Genomic DNA, 25,592 nt, shown 5'->3' with positions numbered 1-25,592 from the left:
TGACCTGGCACCAGGTACTGTGGCCACTCCACCCTCCCCAGTGGGGTTGCCTTGACCATGCCCACCTCATCAGGGTTGTTTTTCTCTATGGCCTAAAGAGAGGGAAAAAACTTCTCTCCATTTCAGGGCCTCCTCCCACCCAGCCTAATAAAAATCTGCAGAAATGCAATTCTGCACACATGAAAACACAGCAATAGGGCTACATCTATTCCCAAACTTTCCATTTCTGAGCAGGCAATGGGCTTTACTTCTTTTTTTGTGGGGGGGGGGCTTTACTTCTTAACCAAAAGGTCCTCCAAATTGAGTTCCCAAATCCTCCTCGAACAAAAGAGCAGAAAACTTCTCCCGGTTTTATTTATTTATTTAGCTTCCTTTTTTTTGACCACGTGGCATGTGGGATCTTAATTCCCTGGCCAGGGATTGAACCCATGTCCACTGCACTGGAAGCACAGAGAGAGCCTTAACCACTGGACCGCCAGGGAAGTCCCTCTCCCAGTTTTAGATTTGCAGGTTTCAGAAAATTTGAGATTGATTCTTTCTTAGCATACTTGATCACACCTTGAGCATCAAAATTGTGTAGGTTAAAATAACACAGTCCTGGGCTTCCCTGGTGGCGCAGTGGTTGAGAGTCCGCCTGCCGATGCAGGGGACACGGGTTCGGGCCCCGGTCCGGGAGGATCCCACGTGCTGCGGAGCGGCTGGGCCCGTGAGCCATGGCCGCTGAGCCTGCACATCCGGAGCCTGTGCTCCTAGGCGGGAGAGGCCACAACAGTGAGAAGCCCGCGTACTGCAAAATAAAATAAAATAACACAGTCCTAATATACACTCTTGTTAAATTTATTGAATTGAATGACTTTTCCATTAGACAAATATTTACTTGACCATTGAGGTCTCTTAGGCGGCTTTTGGGAAAGAGGTAAAAGGGAAAGTCTTAGATCAGGGCATGTTATCCAAAAATGAATGTTGCCTTGTGGTAAGCTGCAGAGAAAGTTCTGGCAGGCCATTGTCACCCATTCCTTCCAGGATGGCCACTCATTGGAGAGGGCACATTGTCCATCATTTTTCTTGGGTTTGCTGATTCTAGCTATTGTATTTTTATCAATTTACCTGGGGGGTGCGTGGAAGAGTATCTGACTCTGAGAAATGTATCCACACTAATCACAGCTATAAGAAATTTATAAATCCAGAATATTAACTTACTGATTAAAAATGGTGAGTATATATGGGTCCAGACTACTTTATCTGCAACCTCTACTCCCCTTTCAAAACCAGTTTCTGTACTTATTAGGCAGCAGAACTTCCATGAACTGAGGTGAGGCTATTTAAAGTCTCCTTTGATCGTCCTTCATGTAAATATTCATGAATTACACTGCAGAATGTGTGTTTAGTTGCATGGTGTAGCCCCAGACTTTGCTAGAAGGTGGGTTTACAGACAGAATATACAGTATGTGCACTGTTTCCTTTCTAAAATATCTGTGTTCTGAAGCATATCTGGCCCCGAGGGTTTTGGGTGAAGGACTGTGGCTTTGTGCTGCCAGGGCATAGAGGCCTTATACCCAACCCCTGGGGCAATGCTGCACTGGTATCAAAGTGCCTGGGAAACAGACCCTGCCCAAGGCCAGTAGGGGACTGTAGCACCTGACCAGACAAAGCTGTACGAGCACCTAGCTTGTGAGGAATCCAGGAGAACCGTCCTTGCTTGTAGGAGCAGAGACTACTCTATAATCAGACCACTCAATCTGTCAGTCTGTTTTTCCCATACAAAGACGTGGATAAACCCTAAAACTTTCCTACTATGAAATCATTATGTGTCCATATTCCCTACCAATGACCAAAGGTTTCTAACTTTGAGGGACTTCTTCAAAATATTTAGACATTGGATCGTTATCTCTCTCTAGTTCTTTCTAAAATTTATTTTGAGATACTGAAAAGGACACAATCGTAATGTACGGCTCAATGACTTTTCATAAATGGAACACATCTGATAACTAACACCCAGATCCAAAAATCCATTACCAGCACTGCACAAGCTGGCCTCGTATCTTTTCCCAGTCACTACCCATGATGTATCTTATCTGTTTCTTCTTGACAAGACTTGGGGCAGACATCCTTGGTATTTTGAAGGTCTGTGGGAGACATACTAATTTCCCTAGTCATATTTGCAAAATATCATTTAATGGGGTTGACACACTAGAAATATTTACACAAATAGCTAACTCCATTTCTTTGTATGAATTCCTGTTAATCCTTATAAAACTGACCCTTTCTGGCCTTGTTATCCAACTATCGGAATGCATCTTATTTTTTTTAAAATTAAAAAATTTTTTTTTTCCGGTATGCGGGCCTCTCACTGTTGCGGCCTCTCCTGTCGCGGAGCACAGGCTCCGGACGCGCAGGCTCAGCGGCCATGGCTCACGGGACCAGCAGCTCTGCGGCATGTAGGATCCTCCCGGACCCGGGCACGAACCCGTGTCCCCTGCATCGGCAGGCAGACTCTCAACCACTGCGCCACCAGGGAAGCCCTATATAACCTCATTTTACCTTAGTTACCTCATTAAAGGCCTTGTTTCTAAATAGTCACATTCTGAGGTACAGGCGGTGAGAAATACAACATATGAATTTTGAGGGGACACAATTCAGCCCATAACATGAAATAACCATTTTCCAACATTTACTTACTTCTTTCAGTGGTTTAGTTTCAGTTTACTTGTTTGATTTTGTGTTCCAACTAGCACCATAAAGAAAGTTCAACAGTGTGCTTCCTGGCTCCCGAATGCATTGTGTAATGGTATTGACTTTTGGTGACTTGGTCCACATCCAGTTAAGACTAAAGAGAGAACAGAGAGAAACCAGATCCTGGTTATGTCAGCTGAGCCTGTAATCAGCTATGCCTGAAATCATGGTTCATTTACCTGAATCAATAAAATCCCTTTGTCTCAAGTCAGCTTGACTTGGGATTTCAGTCACTTGCAATGGAAAGAGTCCTAATGGACACAGTAGCATTCCATTTTTTGTTTTTTGTGCAGAATTATTTTTATTAATTTTGACTAGGCTGAAAATAATTGTCTTTAAGCATCTAAATAATTTAAATCCTTGATACAAATATGTAGATGTTAACACCTTTTGTTGAGGAATAATTCACAAACAATAAATGGGACCCAGTTAAAGTACACAACTTGATGAATTTTGATAGATATCACATACCCATGAAGCCACCACCACAATCAAGATACAGAACTGCTCCATCACACCAAAAGTGATTCTTATTTTTTCATATACTTTATGTTGCTTTTCACTTTTTTTTTCTTTAACATCTTTATTGGAGTATAATTGCTTTACAATGGTGTGTTAGTTTCTGCTTTATAACAAAGTGAATCAGCTATACATATATTCCCATATCCCCTCCCTCTTGCTTCTCCCTCCCACCCTCCCTATCCCACCACTCTAGGTGGTCACAGACACAGAGGTGATCTCCCTGTGCTATGCAGTTGCTTCCCACTAGCTATCTATTTTACATTTGGTAGTGTATATACGTCCATGCCACTCTCTCACTTCATCCCAGGTTATCCTTCCCCTGCCCTGTGTCCTCAAGTCCATTCTCTACATCTGTGTCTTTACTCCTGTTCTGCCGCTGGGTTTTTCAGAACCATTTTTTTTTTTTTTTTTAGATTCTATCCATATGTGTTAGCATACGGTATTTGTTTTTCTCCTCTGTATGACAGTCTCTAGGTCCATCTACCTCACGACAAATAACTCAATTTCGTTTCTTTTTATGGCTGAGTAATATTCCATTGTATATACGTGCCACATCTTCTTTATCCATTCATCTGTTGACGGACAATTAGGTTGCTTCCATGTCCTGGCTATTGTAAATAGAGCTGCAATGAACATTGTGGTACATGACTCTTTTTGAATTATGGTTTTCTCAGGGTATATGCCCAGTAGTGGGATTGCTGGGTGGTATGGTAGTTCTATTTTTAATTTTTTGAGGAACCTCCATACTGTTCTCCATAGTGGCTGTATCAATTTACACTCCCTCCTACAGTGCAAGAGGGTTTCCTCTTCTCCATACCCTCTCCAGCATTTATTGTTTGCAAATTTTTTAAAAAAATCATTTATTATTTTATATTTATTTTTGGCTGCATTGGGTCTTCATTGCTGCGTGTGGGCTTTTCTCTAGTTGCGGTGAGTGGGGGCTACTCTTTGTTGTGGTGCATGGGCTTCTCATTTCAGTGGCTTCTCTTGTTGCAGAGCACGGGCTCTAGGCATGTGCGCTTCAGTAGTTGTGGCTCACAGGCTCCAGAGCACAGGCTCAGTAGTTGTGGTGCAGGGGCTTAGCTCCTCCGCGGCATGTAGGATCTTCCCGGATCAGGGCTCGAACCCGTGTCCCCTGCATTGGCAAGAGGATTCTTAACCACTGCACCACCAGGGAAGTCCCTGTTTGTAGATTTTTTGATGATGGCCATTCTGACTGGTGTGAGGTGATACCTCATTGTAGTTTTGATTTGCATTTCTCTAATGATTAGTGATGTTGAGCATCCTTTCATGTATTTGTTGGTCATCTGTATGTCTCCTTTGGAGAAATGTGTATTTAGGTCTTCTGCCCATTTTTGGATTGTGTTGTTTGTTTTTTTGATACTGAGCTGCATGAGCTGCAGGTAAATTTTGGAGATTAATCCTTTGTCAGTTGCTTCATTAGCAAATATTTTCTCCCATTCTGAGGGTTGTCTTTCGTCTTGTTTATGTTGTCCTTTGCTGTGCAAAAGCTTTTAAGTTTCATTAGGGTCCCATTTGTTTCTTTTTGTTTTTATTTCCATTCTCTAGGAGGTGGGTCAAAATGATCTTGCTGTGATTTATGTCATGGACTGTTCTGCCTATATTTTCCTCTAAGAGTTTTATAGTGTCTGGCCTTTCATTTAGGTCTTTAATCCATTTTGAGTTTATTTTTGTGTATGGGGTTAGGGAGTGTTCTAATTTCATTCTTTTACATGTAGCTGTCCAGTTTTCCCAGCACCACTTACTGAAGAGACTGTCTTTTCTTCGTATATTCTTGCCTCCTTTATCAAAGATAAGGTAACCATATGTGCATGGGTTTATCTCTGGGCTTTCTATCCTGTTCCATTTATCTATATTTCTGTTTTTGTGCCTGTACCATACTGTCTTGATTACTGTAGCTTTGTAGTAGAGTCTGAAATCAGGGAGCCTGATTCCTCCAGCTCCATTTTTCATTCTCAAGATTGCTTTGGCTATTTGGGGTCTTTTGTATTTCCATACAAATTGTGAATTTTTTTGTTCTAGTTCTGTAAAAAATGCCAGTGGTAGTTTGATAGGGATTGCATTGAATCTGTAGATTGCTTTGGGTAGTATAGTCATTTTCACATTGCTGATTCTTCCAATCCAAGAACATGGTATATCTCTCCATCTGTTTGTATCATCTTTAATTTCTTTCATCAGTGTCTTACAGTTTTCTGCAAACAGGTCTTTTGTCTCCTTAGGGAGGTTTATTCCTAGGTATTTTATTCTTTTTGTTGCACTGGTAAATGGGAGTGTTTCCTTAATTTCTCTTTCAGATTTGTCATCATTAGTGTATATGAATGCAAGAGACTTCTGTGCATTAATTTTGTAGCCTGCTACTTTATCAAATTCATTGATTAACTCTAGTAGTTTTCTGGTAGCATCTTTAGGATTCTCTATGTATAGTATCATGTCATCTGCAAGCAGTGACAGCTTACTTCTTCTTTTCCAATTTGGATTCCTTTTATTTCTTCTTCTTCTCTGATTCCTGTGGCGAAAACTTCCAAAACTATGTTACATTATAGTGGTGAGAGTGGACCACCTTGCCTTGTTCCTGATCTTAGGGGAAATGGTTTTAGTTTTTCACCATTGAGAACGATGTTGGCTGTGGGTCTGTTATATATGGCCTTTATTTTGTTGAGGTAAGTTCTGTCTATGCCTACTTTCTGGAGGGTTTTTATCATAAATGGGTGTTGAATTTTGTCGAAAGCTTTTTCTGCATCTATTGAGATGATCATATGGTTTTTATTCTTCAATTTGTTAATATGCTGTATCACATTGAATGATTTGCATATATTGAAGAATCCTTGCATTCCTTGGATAAACCCCACTTGATCATGGTGTATGATCCTTTTAATGTGCCATTGGATTCTGTTTGCTAGTATTTTGTGAGGATTTTTGCATCTATGTTCATCAGTGATATTGGCCTGTAGTTTTCTTTCTTTGTGATATCTTTGTCTGGTTTTGGTATCAGGGTGATGGTGGCATCATAGACTGAGTTTGGGAGTGTTCCTCCCTCTGCTATGTTTTGGAAGAGTTTGAGGAGGATAGGTGTTAGCTCTTCTCTAAATGTTTGATAGAATTCGTCTGTGAAGCCATCTGGTCCTGGGCTTTTGTTTGTTGGAAGATTTTTAAGCACAGTAAATTAAATTACACACAAGTGTAATTTAAATTACACACAAGTAATTTCAGTACTTCTGATTGGTCTGTTTATATTTTCTATTTCTTCCTGGTTCAGGCTTGGAAGGTTGCGTTTTTCTAAGAATGTGTCCATTTCTTCCAGGTTGTCCATTTTATTGGCATATAGTTGCTTGTAGTAATCTCTCATGATCCTTTGTATTTCTGCAGTGTCAGTTGTTACTTCTCCTTTTTCATTTCTAATTCTTATCGATTTGAGTTTTCTCCCTTTTTTTCTTGATGAGTCTGGCAATTGCAGGTTGTTCTGTGGAGTTAGGTCTTAGCATTGAGATGGAGGTCTCTGGGAGAGCTTTTGCTGTTTGATATTACATGGAGCTGGGAGGTCTCTGGTGGACCAATGTCCTGAACTCGGCTCTCCCACCTCAGAGGCACAGGCCTGACACCCGGCTGGAGCACAAAGACTCTGTCAGCCACACGGCTCAGAAGAAAAGGGAGAAGGAAGAAAGAGAGAAAGAGAGAAAGAGAGAAAGAGAGAAAGAAAGAAAGAAAGAAAGAAAGAAAGAAAGAAAGAAAGAAAGAAAGAAAGAAAGAAAGAAAGAAAGAAAAAGTAATAAAGTTATTAAAATAAAAAATATTAAAAATAAAAAAATTGTAAAGTAATTTAAAAATAGAAGAAAGAAGAGAGTAACCAGACCAAAAAACAAATCCACCAATGATAACAAGTGCTAAAAACAATACTAAAAAACAAACAAACAAAATGGAAAGACAGAATCCTAGGACAAAGGGTAAAAGCAAAGCTATACAGACAAAATCACACAAAGAGGCATACACATACGCACCCACATAAAGAGAAAAAGGAAAAAAACATATCTGTATATTAAAAAAAACGGAGGGGGCTTTCCTGGTGGCGCAGTGGTTGAGAGTCCGCCTGCCGATGCAGGGGACGCGGGTTCGTGCCCCGGTCTGGGAAGATCCCACATGCCGTGGAGCCGCTAGGCCCGTGAGCCATGGCCGCTGAGCCTGCGCTCCGCAACGGGAGAGGCCACAACAGTGAGAGGCCCGCGAACCACACACACACACAAAAAAAAACGGAGGAAGAAAGCAACCAGATCTATAAACAAATCCAGCAATGATAATAAACTCTAAATACTAAACTAAGATAAACATAAAACCAGAAACTGGTCTGTCCCATACAGCAAACCCCAAGTCTACAGTTGCTCCCAAAGTCCACCGCCTCAATTTTGGGATGATTCGTTGTCTATTCAGGGATTCCACAGATGCCGGTACCTGCGTGTAGGTCGCCTGAGGGCGCCTGTTCTTCGCTCAGACAGGACGGGGTTAAAGAAGCCGCTGATTCGGGGGCTCTGGCTTACTCAGGCCGGAGGGAGGGAGGGAGGGAGGGGCACGGAGTGCGGGGCGAGCCTGTGGCGGCACAGGCCGCCGTGACGTTGCACCAGCCTGAGGCGTGCCGTGCGTTCTCCCGGGTTATTCCCTGGATCACGGAACCCTGGCAGTGGCGGGCTGCACAGGCTCCGGGAGGGGAGGTGTGGACAGTGACCTGTGCTCGCACACAGGCTTCCTGGTGGCGGCAGCAGCGGCCTTAGCGTCTCATGCCCGTCTCTGAGGTCCGCGCTGATAGCCGCGGCTCGCGCCCATTTCTGGAGCTCCTTTAAGCGGCGCGTTTAAGCCCCTCTCCTCGCGCACCAGGAAACAAAGAGGCAAGAAAAAGTCTCTTGTCTCTTCGACAGCTCTGCGCCCGTTTCTGGAGCTCCTTTAAGCGGCGCGTTTAAGCCCCTCTCCTCGCGCACCAGGAAACAAAGAGGTAAGAAAAAAATCTCTTGCCTCTTCGGCAGCTCCAGACTTTTTCCCGGACTCCCTCCCGGCTAGCCGTGGCGCACTAACCCCTTCAGGCCGTATTCATGCCGCCAACCCCAGTCCTCTCCCGGCTTCCGACCGAAGCCGGAGCCTCAACTCCCGGCCCCCGCCCGCCCCGGCGGGTGAGGAGACAAGCCTCTCGGGCTGGTGAGTGCCGCTCGGCACCCATCCTCCGTGTGGAAATCTCTCCGCTTTGCCCTCCGCACCCTGTTGCTGCGCTCTCCTCCGCGGCCCCGAAGCTTCCCCCCTCCGCCACCCGCGGTCTCCGCCTGTGAAGGAGCTTCTAGTGTGTGGGAACCTTTCGTCCTTCACGGCTCCCTCCCACTGGTGCGGGTCCCGTCCCTATTCTTTTGTCTCTCTTTTTTTTTTCCCTACCCAGGTACGTGGGGAGTTTCTTGCCTTTTGGGAGGTCTGAGGTCTTCTGCCAGAGTTCAGTAGGTGTTCTGTAGGAGTTGTTCCACATGTAGATGTATTTCTGATGTATCTGTGGGGAGGAAGGTGATCTCCGCGTCTTACTCTTCCGCCATCTTGAAGGTCTCAATCCGTTTTTAGGCCAAAACTGATGAAAGAAAACCTATACTTTCTTTTTAGGATTTTTTTTTTTTTTTTTTTTTTTTTTTTTTTTTAAGGTTCAGATTTGTCCTCTTTCTCTTCTATGCCAACCCAATGCTTGTACTAAAGCACTCCCAAAGAACAGCTTAAATCAAATATAAAGTAGGGAATCGGAGCATATTACTCTAGTTTTAAATTTTCATTTAAATATTTTAATCTGTCATTTATTGAGTATATCCTGTGTGTTTGGCACTACTAAGTCATGAATTATCTTGTTTAGTCTTTTAAATTTTTTGGCTGCTTCATTGCTGTGTGTGGGCTTTCTCTAGTTGCAGTGAGCGGGGGCTTCTCATTGTGGCTTCTCTTGTTACGGAGCACAGGCTCTAAGCGTGTGGGCTTCAGTAGTTGTGGCACGTGTGCTTCAGTAGTTGTGGCTTGAGAGCTCTACAGCACAGGCTCGGTAGTTGTGGCTCTGCAGCATGTGGGATCTTCCCAGACCAGGGATTGAACCCATGTGACCTGCACTGGCAGGCGGATTCTTAACCACTGTGCCACCAGGGAAGCCCTTGTTTAGTCTTTAGAATAAGCAAGCACTTGAGGTGGCATGGTTTTAAGCCATCCAGTTTGTGCCATTTTTGTTATGGCAGCCCTAGCAAACGAATACATGTGGCAAAAGGAACTTTGCAGACGTGATTATATTAAAGATCTTGAGATGGAGAGATTATCTTGAATTATCCGGTGAGTCCAATGTAATCACAAGATGCTTACAAATGAAAGAGAGAAGCAAGAGGGTCAGAGTCAGAGAAGGAAATGTGATGACAGCAGTGGGTCAGAGTGAGGCAGCATGAGGAATACGGCCGTTGCTGGCTTTGAAAACAGAGGGGCCAAAAGCCAAGGAATGCGGCAGCTCTGGAAGCTGGAAAAGGCAAGGAAATGGATTCTTCCCTAGACTCTCCGGCAGGAAGGCAGCTCTGCTGACACCTTGATTTTAGCCCAGAGAAACCCAATTTCAGACTTCTGTCCTACAGAACCGTAAGATAATACATTAGTGTTGTTTTAAGCCATCAAGTTTGTGGTAGTTTGTAATTGTAACTGTGGTAATTTGCAGCATTAGGAAATTAATACATGGGAATTTTTTCTTTTTTAACTTACAAGCAGATATACCCTTACTAAACTTGAGAATCGCTGCTTGTAAGAGATGGAAGCTATTAAAATGTAGAGAAGGGATTTAAGATTTAAGTGTGAGAAAGAGTAATCTGGATTGGAGGATAAATCAGACAAGGTGAAGATTATAGGCAGAGAGATTAAAAGCAAAGTTATTGTAACAGTTCAAGCAAGACATGATGAGTACCTGAACTTGAGCAGTGCCAAGAAGAGTTGTAGGTTAAGGGGTATATTTGAGAGGTTTATAGGAAGAATCAACAATGCTTATTAAGGTATAGGAGGGGGTCTTGGGTGACATTCAAGTTTATGGCTAAGGTAACTGAGTGGATTGTAGTATCATTCTTCTTTTTTTTAGAAAACAGTATCAAGAGATGAATTTACTCATGTTATTTATGGAAACAAAGTTTTACATGGGAGATGACTTTTCTGAGAAATTAAATTAAATGTTTTTTATTTTAAAAATTGAGATATAATTGACTTACAATATCATATTAGGTCTAGGTGTACAACATAATGATTTTCTCTATGTGTATATTACAAAGTGATCACCACAATAAGTTTAGTTAACATACATCACCGTCCACAATTACAAATCTTTTTTCTTGTGATGAGCACTTAAGATCTACTCTTTTAACATCTTTCAAAAATGCAATACACTATTGTTAACTATCATCACCATGCTGTGCATTACATCCCCAGGACTTACTTATCTTGGAACTGGAAGTTTTTTACCTCTTGATGCCCTCCATCCATTTTACTCACCTACCATCCTCCACCTCTGACAACAGTCAATCTGATCTCTGTATCTATGAGTTTGAGTGTTCTTTTACATTTCACATCTAAGTGATATACACCATTCTTGTTTGCTATCTGAACTGAAAACAATCTGGAGCTCAGGGGGGAGATTTGAGCTGGAAACAACAGACTTGACATTAGTATAGATAAATGTTGAAGCTGTATGAGCATGAATGCGCTCTCTCGAAAATAACACAACAAACCACTAATGGTATTGGAACTTGAGGCATCCACTTCACCTAGGTTACCTCCAAAGTTGTTTTATACAAAAGGAAAATATTCACTCAGATTAACCATTTTATAATGATGCAGCCATTTAATGGGAACAGTTACCAACAGATCTCAAAAACTAGGGATGGGCCAAGGCCCATGTGATCTGACTTTTGAAAATGGGTGTCAGGGGCTTCCCTGGTGGCGCAGTGGTTGAGAATCTGCCTGCCGATGCAGGGGACACGGGATCGTGCCCCGGTCCGGGAAGATCCCACATGCCACGGAGCGGATGGGCCCGTGAGCCATGGCCGCTGAGCCTGTGCGTCCGGAGCCTGTGCTCCGCAACGGGAGAGGCCACAGCAGTGAGAGGCCCGCGTACCACAAAAAAAAAAAAGGAAAATGGGTGTCATATGGGTCAGCCTCTGTATCACTATGTGAAATTATTGTCTCTATCTAATGCTTTAGCAAAGTGGGCTGTTATTATTTAAAACTTTTTTTTTGAGAAGCAAGAGCCAATTGGAAATAGGTACAAATGTGAAGTACCAGCACGTAGGGGGAAAACATCTTCAAACCTGCTATATTTTGTGGGTAAGTCATTGCTCCTCAAATAGGTTACACATGTTTGAAAGCAGAAATTGTGTCTTAAAAGCCTATGGATTTTAGGGACTTCCCTGGTGGCCCAGTGGTAAAGAATCCACTTCCAATGCAGAGGACGCGGGTTCAATCCCTGGTTGGGGAACTAAGATCCCACGTACTGCAGGGCAACTAAGCCCTCGTGCCACAACTAGAGAGGAGCCCAATCACCACAATGAAGAGACTGCATGCCTCAACGAATATCCTGAGTGCCACAACTAAGACTCCTAGCAGCCAAAAAAAAAAAAAAGCCTATGGATTTTCAAGCTGTTCTCCTATAGACTATTTTGTGACATGGGCTCAGATGTTTCATTCACTTATTACTGGGGAAGTTTCCCAATCTTTGGAAGAATTTAACCAATCAATAGAGTTTTTGCAAGTTTTTCTCTTATATTTTTACTAAAACTTTTGTACCTGCTACCTTTGTGGGATAAAATGAGTAAAAAAGTAACACACACAAAGCAAAAGACTCAGAAACACCTTATTATTCTTTGTCCGAGGGCTTGTTTTGTTTTGGGAATAGGAGTTTACAGTTGTGATTTTTTTGTTTGTTTGTTTGTTTGTTTTGCGGTACACGGGCCTCTCACTGCTGTGGCCTCTCGCCCTGTGGGGCACGGGCTCCGGACGCGCAGGCTCAGTGGCCATGGCTCACGGGCCCAGCCGCTCCGTGGCATGTGGGATCCTCCCAGACCGGGTCACGAACTCGCGTCCCCTGCGTCGGCAGGCGGACTCCCAACTACTGCACCACCAGGGAAGCCCTATAGTTGTGATTTTTAATTGTTATAATTAACAGTCATGTTTCCTGCTAATAAAGTTGCTCCCAGTTTAGAGGACAAAATTAAATCTATCCTTCAATGTCTATTTTGCAGCACACTAATTCTGTGGGATTTTTGTCTCACAGTCAAATAAGTCTGGAGAATACTGCATTAAACAAAGTTAAACTGTTTTCTCAGAGTCTGTGAAATGAGAATGCATCCACATATCTCCAGGAAAGAATGGAGTTACAACATTTCTCAAAATTATTTGACCTCCACTTTTTCTCCACTCTGTCCTGTGGAACTAATGTTGCATGGGAGACATCTTTTGAAACATTGATATTGAGCATCTCTTGTTCACATTTGGGTCATGATTCCCAGGTGCTTTACTTCCTCAAACAAGTTTGAGAATCACTGTTCTGTGTCACCCAGAAAAAGCCGAGAGATTACTAAACAATTGACGTAATATGGCAAAGACTGCTGATTTTCCCCCAGTATCCATTCTCACCCTCTCCCTTTGAAAATAGAACTTGTGAATTTTAACTGTGAACAGAGCTGCCCAGAATACAGTCTGCCTTTCAAGCCCTCTGTGTGCTAGGTGAGAATGTTGACTGCATTCTGGAGGAACTGATATGAGAAATTGCTACGTCATGCCCTCAAAAGAAAGGGGCATATTTTCAACTTCCTCCTCCCCTGTTTCCACTGGCTGGAGTACAGTTGTGATGGCAGGAGTCAGAGCAGCTATATTGGGATAGGAGATGAACACCTCAAGTTGAGGATGGCAGAAAAATATAATAGAAACAGCCTGGGACTCTTATGATTATAGAGACACTGTATCTGCCCTGCCTAGTGTTTTACATGAAAGAGAAACTTTAATCTGGTTCAGGCCATTTTTTATTGTGGGAGTCTTTGTTATAGCAACTAAATTTATATCCTAACTAACCACTGAGTAAATGGATCAGGAGGAAAAAGGAACATGCGGAGTGTGACAACCCTGGGTGCTGAACACACTTGGAACAGTTCTAGTCTGCTGGTTAAGGAGCTGTATGGGATGCTTTTCTTTTCTGATTATGCATGCTTCTGTCTTATTGCCAAAACGTCCCCGTAAACAGTATGCATATTAGCTGTGACTTTTCTTTCTCCTGAGGCTGTTGTTAAATTTATTGAAAGAATTCACTTACATTCACTTAAATTTCTTTTACAGCTCCTTTCTTCAGATTTCAAGGTGGATAATTTGACATACTGCTTTCTGGGGTTTTTTGGGGCAGCAAATGAATACTTTTCTCAGACCAATTTTCAGAAGAAATAAAGAACAGTTAAGAAGTGTGAAAAACCTGAATTGTCATTCCCATTTTCATATCACCTGTGGCAGAAGTTCAATTAAGCCAGCATCTATCAAAAAGCTATTATATACCCAGCTTTATGCTAGAAGCTGTGGAAGACAAAGGCCCCACGATCAGACTACAGACTGGTGTTCCTGCCCTGCCTTCCTGGGGCTTTTGTTTTTTTTTTTTACACAGATGTGCTATATATGGCTCCCCTTCCATGCACAATGTTTCCAACATGGGACTTAATCAGTCAACAAGTACTGGACACCTATTGTGTACCTAGTGTTGTGTAGGTATTATGGATGTTATGAGATACAGAAAACATGATCCTTTAAGCCTAATGAAAAGATCGCATGTAACAATTAGCAAACAATATAATACAGTATATAATTAATTGGTCCTGATATGATGGCTGTGGGCCGTGTCAGCCCAGCGTATGACAGATTTCTAATAATCTCCCTGGCTAAAATTTCTATAGTTCTCTGTCAAAGAATTAATTTCCTTATAGAGGAAAGAGTCAGGAAGAGTTAGGTGTGAGAGAAGATTGTGATGTGAGATGGAAAGTGTTTCCCCTACTCTTTACCTGCCACAGCTCCGGTTTTGTTACAACCCATTCACCATTTTCATTGTCTCCCGCGTTTGTAAAAGGACTTGTGGTGTCAGAACTTGTTCGGATTGGATCGTCAGAAAAGAGAAGGCAACCGGCTTTGATGGAGATAGATGAGCCCTTTTAATAAACAACTTGCCTGTGCCTGCTGGTGGTGTCTTTGTGATTTACTGAGATGTCTGCTCCAGTGCAGGACCCACATTTTCTAGATGAGGGAAGCTCATTTAATATTGACTGCATCACCTGGAGGCAAAAATAATCACAGATTCCTGCTTCGTAGTCATTTATATCTCCCAGTCATCTCTAGTCACCAGGCATCCCGCAGATTGAAGGCAGTTTTCCCTGGATTCTCATTTTTCACAAGATCGCTACAGATGTGTGGAGTTCCAGGATTCCAGGAAAGAAATGATGCAGCAGAATTTTAGATACAGAATTGCGATTTTTTTTGAGGTTGAAGTTGACTCTTTTGTATGTCAAGAATGTGCACCGTGACTTTTCTCTCTTGGCTGCTGTTAAAGAAAAAATTATTTTAATTCTTGTGAAAACAGTAAGGCAGACTTTATTTAGGACTGTCGCCATTGGTGCAGGGACTATTCGCAACGGGGTTTTGCAGTCGGGGAGAGAGATTGGGCTCAACTCCAAATATAACAAGGAAAAGTGGGGGTTTAGAGACAGGAACTGTAGGTGGGAGTAAGGGAAGGGGCCGGTGGATGGAAAATTGCTGAGGGGTAGAGTAATTCTTTGCTAAACTGACCTAACAGAATTCTTACTGAAGGCAGGCCAGATGGTAGAGGGTGAGGAAGCTGATCAGATATTGAGGTGATTGGACAGTGAGGGTGGGGGGGGATTCTGGCTGAACGGAGTTAGGAGGATTCTGGCTAAAACTGGGCTTCTGAGGACAACGCTCAAGGATGGGGCCTGTCTGGAGTTTGATCAAGCAGTAGAATGCTGGGGACCAAGTAAGAACACATAAGCGTAGCGTGACTGGAGTCAGAGGTTTTGTGAAAGGAATTGTGGAAAGAAAAGGCCTCTGAACATCCACTCTATGTCAGGCATAGACTTCTCTCCCATTTACCTCATTTAATCCTCACACGAAGTAGATCGAGTGATTTTTTTTAAAAAAAATACATTTATTTATTTATTTTTGGCTGCGTTGGGTCTTCGTTGCTGCACGTGGGCTTTCTCTAGTTGCGGCGAGCAGGGGCTACTCTTCGTTGTGGTGTGCGGGCTTCTCACTGCGGTGGCTTCTCTTGTTGTGGAGCACGGACTCTAGGTGCGCGGCTTTCAGTAGTTGTGGCACGTGGGCTCAGTAGTTGTGGCGCACTGGCTTAGTTGCTCCGCGGCATGTGGGATCTTCCCGGCCCAGGGCTCGAACCCGTGTCCCCTGCATTGGCAGGTGGATTCTTAAGCACTGCACCACCAGGGAAATCCCAGATCGAGTGACTTTTATGGTGTCAACCGAAGAATGATGCAGAAAGTGACAAATAAGAAAATACCTTATTTGAGGTCTTAAGAATTGCAATTTGGGGGGCAAGGAAAGAGTGTTCCGGGGGAGAGAAAGAGTCAGGGGCTTTTAAAGACAAAAAGCCACGAGGCTGTTAAAAGTTTCTTGCGAGAACTGTGGTTGACTCTGAGGTGAGTGAGGAAATATTTGTCCTTAAGGAATCACGAGTTGTTTTAGGGTAGGGGTCCAATAAGTAGATAGGCTCTCACGGGTTATTTTAGGGTAAGGGTCTGAGTTTCTGGCAGATGTTCTGGATACCTTCATTAGGACAATAAGTGGTCCAAAAGTCAGATTCCACCCAGGCTAAGTGCATAAGTCACCTTCCTTGATGGCCTCTTGGCTCCATTTCAGAGAGCTCTCTTAGCAATACTGATTCCATTTTGAGTTTCCTTCCACAGTGGAAAAGGAAATTGAGATTTAGGGAGATTAAGTACCTTGCCCAGCTGACAGAGGTGGGGTTCAAACCCTTGTCTATCTGTATCCTGGACAATGAGAAAATCAGAGATGGACTATTTGGGCTGGAAAAATGAGGGGGGGCACTTTTCTTAATGTCCTGTATTATTTAAGATCTCTTGAGACCTTCTCAAACTATAGGTTTGAGAGCTGTACAGAGAGAACTCATATAATGACTGAAATAGAATTTTTCTGACAATCTGAAGGGATGGTGGATCACATCAAATTATTTTGGATTTAGCGGGGGGAAAGGTGACATTTATTGCACACTGATGTTGTAGATTATAATTCGTGTATCACACGTGCAAAGTGACCCAACTGTAGTCATTATGAGTATTAACACGATGTCGGCGCTATCAGGGAATAGCTGAGCTTCACCTTGTCAACTCTAGATGTCACTCTAAGATCGTGAGTTATATGCATCCAAAACACTGCAGAGGCCCTGGCTTCTCTGCATTCTTTTTAGCTGACTCACGGTGCATTTCTGTTTCAATCACAGCTATTTGAGGCAGGAACTGATGCAGAGGAAAATACCTGTTAACACAGCCGTTCCAGACACCCCTAAGAGTAAGATCAGGAAGTTGAGAGTTTTCATGGAGACTCACGTATCTGAACTATTGCCCTGACTCCCACCAGGGAAGGTCAGCAGAACACGAAACAGTTAGGGCTTTATGACCTGCAACAAGCTTTAACAGCGCAGGGCTTTTGTCCTGCAGACAAAAATTCTCTAAGAAACAAATTCCTCTGAGAAAAAAAATTCCTGCAGTTATCACCGATGGTGTGATATATTTGCTTAACTTCATGGTAGGTTCATTCCGTTTTATCCCGGTGGAAATGCAGATACATGATAATGATGGAGATGAATAAAGATTCCTGAGATTCCTGGTTTCAGGGCATCAGTTCTTTGCCTCCGGTTCTATTTTCAGGCACTTGCCTCGGCAAAGGTTCCTTCCTGCCACGGTAGCCAAAAGCAGACAGTTGGCGAGAGCACCGAAGGCCAAGTGTGGGAGGGAGAGGGGGCTGCTCGGCTCCCTCCTTCCCTCTATTCTTTACAGCGTGTAAGTATTCTCAACATGGCAGGCAAAGGGTGCCTCTTCCTTATTCGCTGTGCGCTAGGGTCGTTTCAAATCCTCTCTTCTACATTTTTTTTTTTTGCGCTGAATGTTTGGTTTGGGAAGAACTGCAGCAGACTGCAAAAAATTTTGTTCTTTTGATTCACAAATGGGATGTTTTGAAGTTAGCATTGTGAATGTGTTCAAACAGTTTGCAAATTAGGACCTCGATGATGGAATAGCTGAAAACAGTCTGGTAGCACCATTCTGCCTGGGATTTAGCTTAGAGTATAGAGCACACTAGTGGCTATAGGACCAGACTGGACAACACTGGGGTGGACCTAGGGGAATGGGGAGCTGTCAAGGAAGACAAGGAATTTCTGTGAATTCTGGAGCAATTCAAACCCCTACAGCTTCAAAGATCACTAACAACTTCCTACTAACTAGATTTGCTGGAAAGTCTTACTTCTGAGACTTGAAATCATCTATACCACACAACTCGTTTACGTGAACGTAACTATGTTATTCATCTGTCTTCACTACCACAACTCTCCTTGTCTCCTGTCTTCCTTAATGGAACCTCTATTCTGGAAACTCTCGCCCCGTAAGATGAAAGTTGCAAATAACTTTACTGTAGGAATTTCGTGAAAAAACCATTTAAACAAACAGCAGACTGTTGGATTTTTCAATAGATAGCATATCAAATCAGCATTAATTCTACAGGTCTCTTCAAAACCCTCACCTTGGGGCTTCCCTGGTGGCGCAGTGGTTGAGAATCCGCCTGCCGATGCAGGAGACACGGGTTCGTGCCCTGGTCCTGGAAGATCCCACATGCCGCGGAGCGGCTGGGCCCGTGAGCCGTGGCCGCTGAGCCTGCGCGTCCGGAGCCTGCGCTCCGCAACGGGAGAGGCCCCAACAGTGAGAGGCCCGCGTACCGCAAAAAAAAAAAACCCTCACCTTTCAGTGTCCACCAATCCTAAACTATTGTAGCATGATTCTTACCTAGTCCTAACAAGACCCAGCATGGAAAGACCCACCTTAAATCAAATGCCAAATATCTTAGAGATTCTAACATGCTTCCACCCCCACTGAAATTAAGCAGTGTTCTTGCTCACAAGTGAACTCAGCTTTGACTCAACAACAGAGTGTTTTGGTGGTGTTTTCTTGATGCCAGTAATGACCTTGATCTCTCAAATGCATCTGCTTACTGATCATTTCTTTCATCCCAAACTCTCTTGGTTCTTGGGTTCCCACACTCTCTTGGATTATTCCTACCTAGAAGGCATCTTGTTTTCAAGACTCCCCATGAACATCTCTACACGGAGGACTATGAAATTATCCTTTCAGCAAGATGTGTTTCTACTTTCTCCCTACAGCAAAAGGTTTCCTCCCAAATATTTCTTTGTCATCATAAATTCAACAGGTTACCAACTCCCCTGCCTTCTTCCCCACTTCCCTGGTGGCGCAGTGGATAAGAATCCGCCTGCCAGTGCAGGGGACACGGGTTTGAGCCCTGGTCCGGGAAGATCCCACATGCCGCGGAGCAAGTAAGCCCGTGCGCCACAACTACTGAAGCAAGTGTGCCTAGAGCCCGTGCTCCACAACAAGAGAAGCCACCGCAATGAGAAACCCGCACACCACAACGAAGAGTAACTCCCGTTCGCCGCAACTAGAGAAAGCCTGTGCACAGCAGTGAAGACCCAATGCAGCCAAAAATAAATAAAATTAAATCTTTATTTAATTAATCTTTATTTATTTTTGTTTTCATTTCCATTTCTCTAGGAGGTGGGTCAAAAAGGCTCTTGCTGTGATTTATTTCAGGGAGTGTTCTGCCTATGTTTTCTTCTAAGAGTTTGATAGTGTCTGGCCTTCATTTAGGTCTTTAATCCATTTTGAGTGTATTTTTGTGTATGGGGTTAGGGAGTGTTCTAATTTCATTCTTTTACATGTAGCTGTCTAGTTTTCCCATCACCACTTATTGCAGAGGCTGTCTTTTTTCCATTGTATATTCTTGCCTCCTTGATCAAAAATAAGGTGACCATATGTATGTGGGCTTATCTCTGGGCTTTCTATCCTGTTCCATTGATCTATATTTCTGTTTTTGTACCCATACCATACGGTCTTGATTATTGTAACTTTGTAGTATAGTCTAAAGTCCAGGAGCCTGATTCCTCCAGCTCCATTTTTCTTTCTCTAGATTGCTTTGGCTATTCAGGGTCTTTTGTGTTTCCATACAAATTGTGAAATTTTTGGTTCCAGTTCTGTGAAAAATGCCCATTGGTAGTTTGATAGGGATTGCATTGAATCTGTAGATTGCTTTGGGTAGTAGAGTCATTTTCACAATGTTGATTCTTCCAATCCAAGAACATGGTATATTTCTCCACCTATTTGTATGATCTTTAATTTCTTTCATCAGTGTCTTATAGTTTTCTGCATACAGGTCTTTTGTCTCCTTAGGGAGGTTTATTCCTAGGTATTTTATTCTTTTTGTTGCAATGGTAAATGGGAGTGTTTCCTTAATTTCTCTTTCAAATTTATCATCATTAGTATATAGGAATGCAGGAGATTTCTGTGCATTAATTTGTATCCTTCTACTTTACCAAATTCATTGATTAGCTCTAGTAGTTTTCTGGTAGCATCTTTAGGACTCTATGTATAGTATCATGTCATCTGCAAACAGTGACAGCTTAACTTCTTCTTTTCCTATTTGGATTCCTTTTATTTCTTTTTCTTCTCTGATTGCTGTGACTAAAACTTCAAAAACTATATTGAATAATAGTGGTGAGAGTGGGCAACCTGTCTTGTTCCTGATCTTAAAGGAAATTGTTTCAGTTTTTCACCATTGAGAATGATGTTGGCTATGGGTTTGTCATATATGGCCTTTATTATGTTGAGGTAAGTTCCGTCTATGCCTACTTTCTGGAGGGTTTTTATCATAAATGGGTGTTGAATTTTGTCGAAAGCTTTTTCTGCGTCTATTAAGATGATCATATGGTTTTTCTCCTTCAATTTGTTAATACAGTTTATCGCATTGAGTGATTTGGGTATATTGAAGAATCCTTGCATTCCTGGGATAAACTCCACTTGATCATGGTGTATGATCCTTTTAATGTGCCGTTGGATTCTGTTTGCTAGTATTTTGTTGAGGATTTTTGCATCTATGTTCATCAGTGATATTGGCCTGTAGTTTTCTTTCTTTGTGACATCTTTGTCTGGTTTTGGTATCAGGGTGTTGGTGGCATCGTAGAATGAGTTTGGGAGTGTTCCTCCCTCTGCTATATTTTGGAAGAGTTTGAGGAGGATAGGTGTTAGCTCTTCTCTAAATGTTTGATAGAATTCATCTGTGAAGCCATCTGGTCCTTGGCTTTTGTTTGTTGGAAGATTTTAAATCACAGTTTCAATTTCAGTGCTTGTGATTTGTCTGTTTATATTTTCTATTTCTTCCTGGTTCAGTCTCGGAAGGTTCTGCTTTTCTAAGAATTTGTCCATTTCTTCCAAGTTGTCCATTTTATTGACATATAGTTGCTTGTAGTAATCTCTCATGATCCCTTGTATTTCTACAGTGTCAGTTGTTACTTCTCCTTTTTCATTTCTAATTCTATTGATTTGAGTCTTCTCCCTTTTTTTCTTGATGAGTCTGGCTAATGGTTTATCAATTTTGTTTATCTTCTCAAAGAACCAGCTTTTAGTTTTATTGATCTTTGCTATTGTTTCCTTCATTTCTTTTTCATTTATTTCTGATCTGATCTTTATGATTTCTTTCCTTCTGCTAACTTTGGGTGTTTTTTTGTTCTTCTTTCTCTAATTGCTTTAGGTGTAAGGTTAGGTTGTTTATTTGAGATGTTTCTTATTTCTTGAGGTAGGATTGTATTGCTATAAACTTCCCTCTTAGAACTGCTTTTGCTGCATCCATAGGTTTTGTGTCATCGTGTTTTCATTGTCATTTGTTTCTAGGTACGTTTTGATTTCCTCTTTGATTTCTTAGTGATCTCTTGGTTAGTTAGTAATGTATTGCTTAGCCTCCATCTATTTGTATTTTTTCAGATTTTTTCCTGTAATTGATATCTAGTCTCATAGCGTTATGGTTGGAAAAGATACTTGATATGATTTCAATATTCTTAAAATTACCAAGGCTTGATTTGTGACCCAAGATACGATCTATCCTGAAGAATGTTCCATGAGCACTTGAGAAGAAAGTGTATTCTGTTGTCACATTAACCTTTAAATAATGTCACTCCATATAAATGACTGTTGTTAAATGACAAAAATTCAATCGAGTAAATTTTAAAGGTCTAGTTGGCCTTATTAAATTATTCATGAGTCATGCAGCATCTAGCAAGTGGCAGGGAGCTCCCAGTAGCTATACAAAATGGAAGGTTTCATAGGCAGAGAGTGGATTACCTCACCTTACTTTGGGGAATGTGACAGATGACCTCATTGGTGCTGATGAGAAAATTCCACTGACTGGTTAAGACTGTATTTCCAGGGGAAATTGAAAGTGCAACTAGATTAGGGATTAAGTTTTGGTTTGGTGATGTGGGTTTAGTCAAGTGACTCCATTTTGGACCTGTTGTCTCTTTTTTAACACTGGTAATGGTTTCTTATAAATTCAGAATAAAATCTGAGGCTCAGGTGGACATTCCAAATGTCTTTCTCAATCCTGTCAATGGGACTCAAACTATCCTTTCAGTTTTACACTCTTAAATACAGAAGTAAAATAAACCAAACAAAATTAATGGACACATATTAATTGAGCACTTATTTATATACAAGGGAACTCTGTACTGGGTACACTGCTATCAGCAACTTTCTCACTTAAGCCCCCCACCCTTGCTCTGGCACATCTGTCTCACGGTTGTGTACAGGACACAAAGGAACTGTGTGGGCTATGAAATTAGGCAGACTTGGGTTTGGAATGAAGAGTAACAGAATATAACACCCCAAAATATGTCTATTTGGCATAAGGATGATTTTGAGCTGATTATTCTGAGAAACATCAGACATAAGAGAAGCTCTGAAAACAGAATAGAAGTTACTCTTTTGTAAGGGAAATTTACATTTATAAACAGAATCTCCATTTGCAAGGGAATTTCCCTCTCTGTACCAGGAAGAGAAGGATGGCTAGATCACAAGACAATCTTACAATGGAGATGGCAGACTTAAATCAGCATAACAAACCTTACCCTTGTTTACCATCTTTTTCTGCTAAGCTCCCATAGCCGGCCCCTCTGCCCTCCCAAAACACACACACACACACACACACACACACACACACACCACACACACACACCACACACACTCTTTTTCTTTTGTCTTTAGTTGAAGATGGTATTTAAGCCAGAGTTCTAAGCCACCTCTTTGAGTTACTCATTTACCCTGGGTATCTCTCATGTATACCTGATGTATACATATTAATAAACTTCTGTTTGTTTTTCTCTTGTTAATCTCTCTTTTATTATAAGGGTCTCCGCCAAGGAACTTAGAAGAGTAGAGAGACAATTATTTTTTTCTCTCCTACAGAAACACCAATCTGTATTCTATCAATCTGATCTTTGAGTCTCACTTTTTCTCTAGAAAAGGGAGATAATGGTAACTATTCACAGGCTTGAGACGAAAATTCCATAGGACAACCCAAAGTGCCTAGAAGATAGCCTGGCATCTAGGAGCTACTCTACATGCCCTAGCTTTTTTTCCAAGCTCAATATATTGATATAATCTGAATGCTTCCTGATCTAACAAATAATTGCTGCAGTTTTCCACCAGGTGAACCTCTCAGTAGAGGATTCTTCTCTCACAATTGGCCTGCACAAATCAGAAATCGCTGAATGACTAAAAGATCAGTTAATATCTATGAGATTATCAGTGAACCCATTATTGAGCCATCTGCCAGGGTGAGGGGTGAGCAGTGGACCCACGAATGAGCTTCCCACACTTTCAACCAGTGACCTCTTCCAAGTTTGAGCACAGAGTAACCTTGGATCATTTGACAGAAGGGCTCAGGGCAAAGCCTATGAGCTCAGAAAGGACTGGCTGAAAATCTTAACATGTAACCGGGAGTAGCCTCATTACTTAGTGCAGATTTCTCAGTGATAAAAGCATGTTGATGTATTTATTCATACTTGCTGATTTAATGAAGGGGGTGGAGTTGTGTTTTCCCCATCAGTGGAGGATGAATCATGAGTAATGAGAAAATTATGTATTTTAATTTACATTTTTTTACCTATGAGTTTGTAACTCATGAAAGAGAAACACAGCTTTAATAAACCCCAAAACTGTGATAAGTGCTATACCACACACTTGGGGGAGACTTGTGGAGGGACTCAGAAAGGAGTGTTTTAGGAAAACTAAAAATAGTGGTCGTTGACCTAAACTGACTTATAATCTTACTGGGGAGACAGAATTTATTTCGGAACTAATTAGACCACAGTTATATTCTAAACCAAAGAATCTTAGAACTGACTTTCAATATAATTGGCTTCCTAGTATTTTATGGAATTGAGAGCATTATTATGAGATGGGGTTCATAGGCTTCACCAGACTGTCCCCCACCCCTGCCCAAGGAAAAGAGAGAGAAAAAAAACAAAGGTTAGTATTGGGTCATGACTTAAGTGTTCATTCTAATATGGGGTCAGGTGGGTTGGTCTTTTGGGGAATGCTCACCACCCCCTCCTTTCGAATCTAGAACCTAAAGATATTGAAGTCAGCTTCCCTGGGTCTACTAGGCTGAGACCGAAACATAGCAGAGCTTCCTTCCAGAAATAACAACATTTAGTGGGCAACACTGCTCCCCTCTTCCTCCTCCCGAACCTGAATGCAATTGATTCAATCTTAGCCCCTTTCGGCTTTGAGTGCAAAGCTGCTGTGAAGGATGTACTGCCATTGCAGCAGCAGCAGCTTGAGCTGTACCCTCCCAGGCTGAGTGAGATGAAACAGTTGCTCAGAGGTAGCAGCTGAGACTGGAGACCACTCTCTACTCTCCCTGCAGGGAGGAAACAGGAAAGGAAAGAATGGGAAAGTGATTCTGGCAGCAGCCAAGGATTCCTGAGTTTGAAGGCCGGCCTCCCACTTCTGCCCCTGTGTCCTCCTCCATGCTCAGGAAAAAAAAAAAAAAAAGAAAGAAAAAAAGAAAGCTCTAGCTGTCTCTAATCACTGCAGAATTGGTAGCAGACTTCCTCCTGTCAGCAGGAGAATGCATTTTCTTTTCCATCACAACCTTCAGACAACCTGGTTTGTGCCCTACAATAGTGCCGTCTTGTCCAGTGACAAATCGATTTCAATTGTCATTTACCTGAGCTGCATTTTAAAATGAAATTCTAGGGACTGTAGGAAGAAGCCCCTCCTATCTTCCCAGAGAGAGGCTGCGGTGAATGCTGGGTGTTCTGCATTTGTGTCTCCCTTCCCGGGTAGTTTGGCATCTTTAGCTCAGCGATTGTGCTCCTATCCATGGGCAGAGGTGTCTGTTTTGGCCAGGATAAAGCAAGTGGTGTTTGGGACGAGGATATCTGAAGGCTGAGGGGAGAGGCAGTACGTGGGCTGCTCTGGCTACTAACCGTCAAGCACATTTAACCCCTGAGATGTCTCACAATATTCAAAAACATTGTTCCCACAGGCTGTGACAGTCCGGAGTATCACTGTGTCTTGAGGGCTGGTGAAGCCCAAGTCCCCTTCTAACTCACATCTAAAGGGTTCAACATCCCAAAGTCAGAGCTGGGGTCAACTCCACCCACGTTCAGAGGGAGATATTAGCCAAACCGTGGTAACCACTTTCTTCCCCCAGCTTAAGTAAGTACATCTGGTCTGTGTGGGGGATTCATATTCATGTACCTTGGAGAGGTGCGTTGCCTTTTTTTGAGCTTTAATGTGCGAGCTGCTTTTTTTTTTAATATGTTGGGGGTAGGAGTTTATTTATTTATTTATTTTTGCTGTGTTGGGTCTTCGTTTCTGCGCGAGGGCTTTCTCCAGTTGTGGCAAGCGGGGGCCACTCTTCATCGCGGTGCGCGGGCCTCTCACTGTCGCGGCCTCTCTTGTTGCGAAGCACAGGCTCCGGACGCACAGGCTCAGTAGTTGCGGCTCACGGCCCCAGTTGCTCCGTGACATGTGGGATCCTCCTGGACCAGGGCTCGAACCCGTGTCCCCTGCATTAGCAGGCAGACTCTCAACCACTGCGGCACCAGGAAAGCCTTGCCAGCTGCTTTTAAACTTCTCTTGTTGAATGAGTCCTACATGTTGAGT

The 25,592-nt window shown here is 42.4% G+C and overlaps 1 long non-coding RNA gene across 2 annotated transcripts in view; it reads right to left on the bottom strand.

Moving 5' to 3' along the window:
* Positions 1-25,592, bottom strand: part of LOC136794617 (uncharacterized) — an 81,006-nt gene that overhangs the window by 18,726 nt on the left and 36,688 nt on the right. For both annotated transcript variants that reach the window (XR_010841647.1, XR_010841648.1), the window contains exon 2: positions 2,680-2,827. This is a non-coding gene — a long non-coding RNA (uncharacterized lncRNA). The remainder of the gene's footprint in view (positions 1-2,679; positions 2,828-25,592) is intronic.

Source organism: Kogia breviceps, chromosome 8 (genome assembly GCF_026419965.1).
Source record: "Kogia breviceps isolate mKogBre1 chromosome 8, mKogBre1 haplotype 1, whole genome shotgun sequence".
NCBI classification, from domain to species: Eukaryota; Metazoa; Chordata; class Mammalia; order Artiodactyla; family Physeteridae; genus Kogia; species Kogia breviceps.
This window is presented reverse-complemented; position numbering and strand designations above follow the sequence as displayed.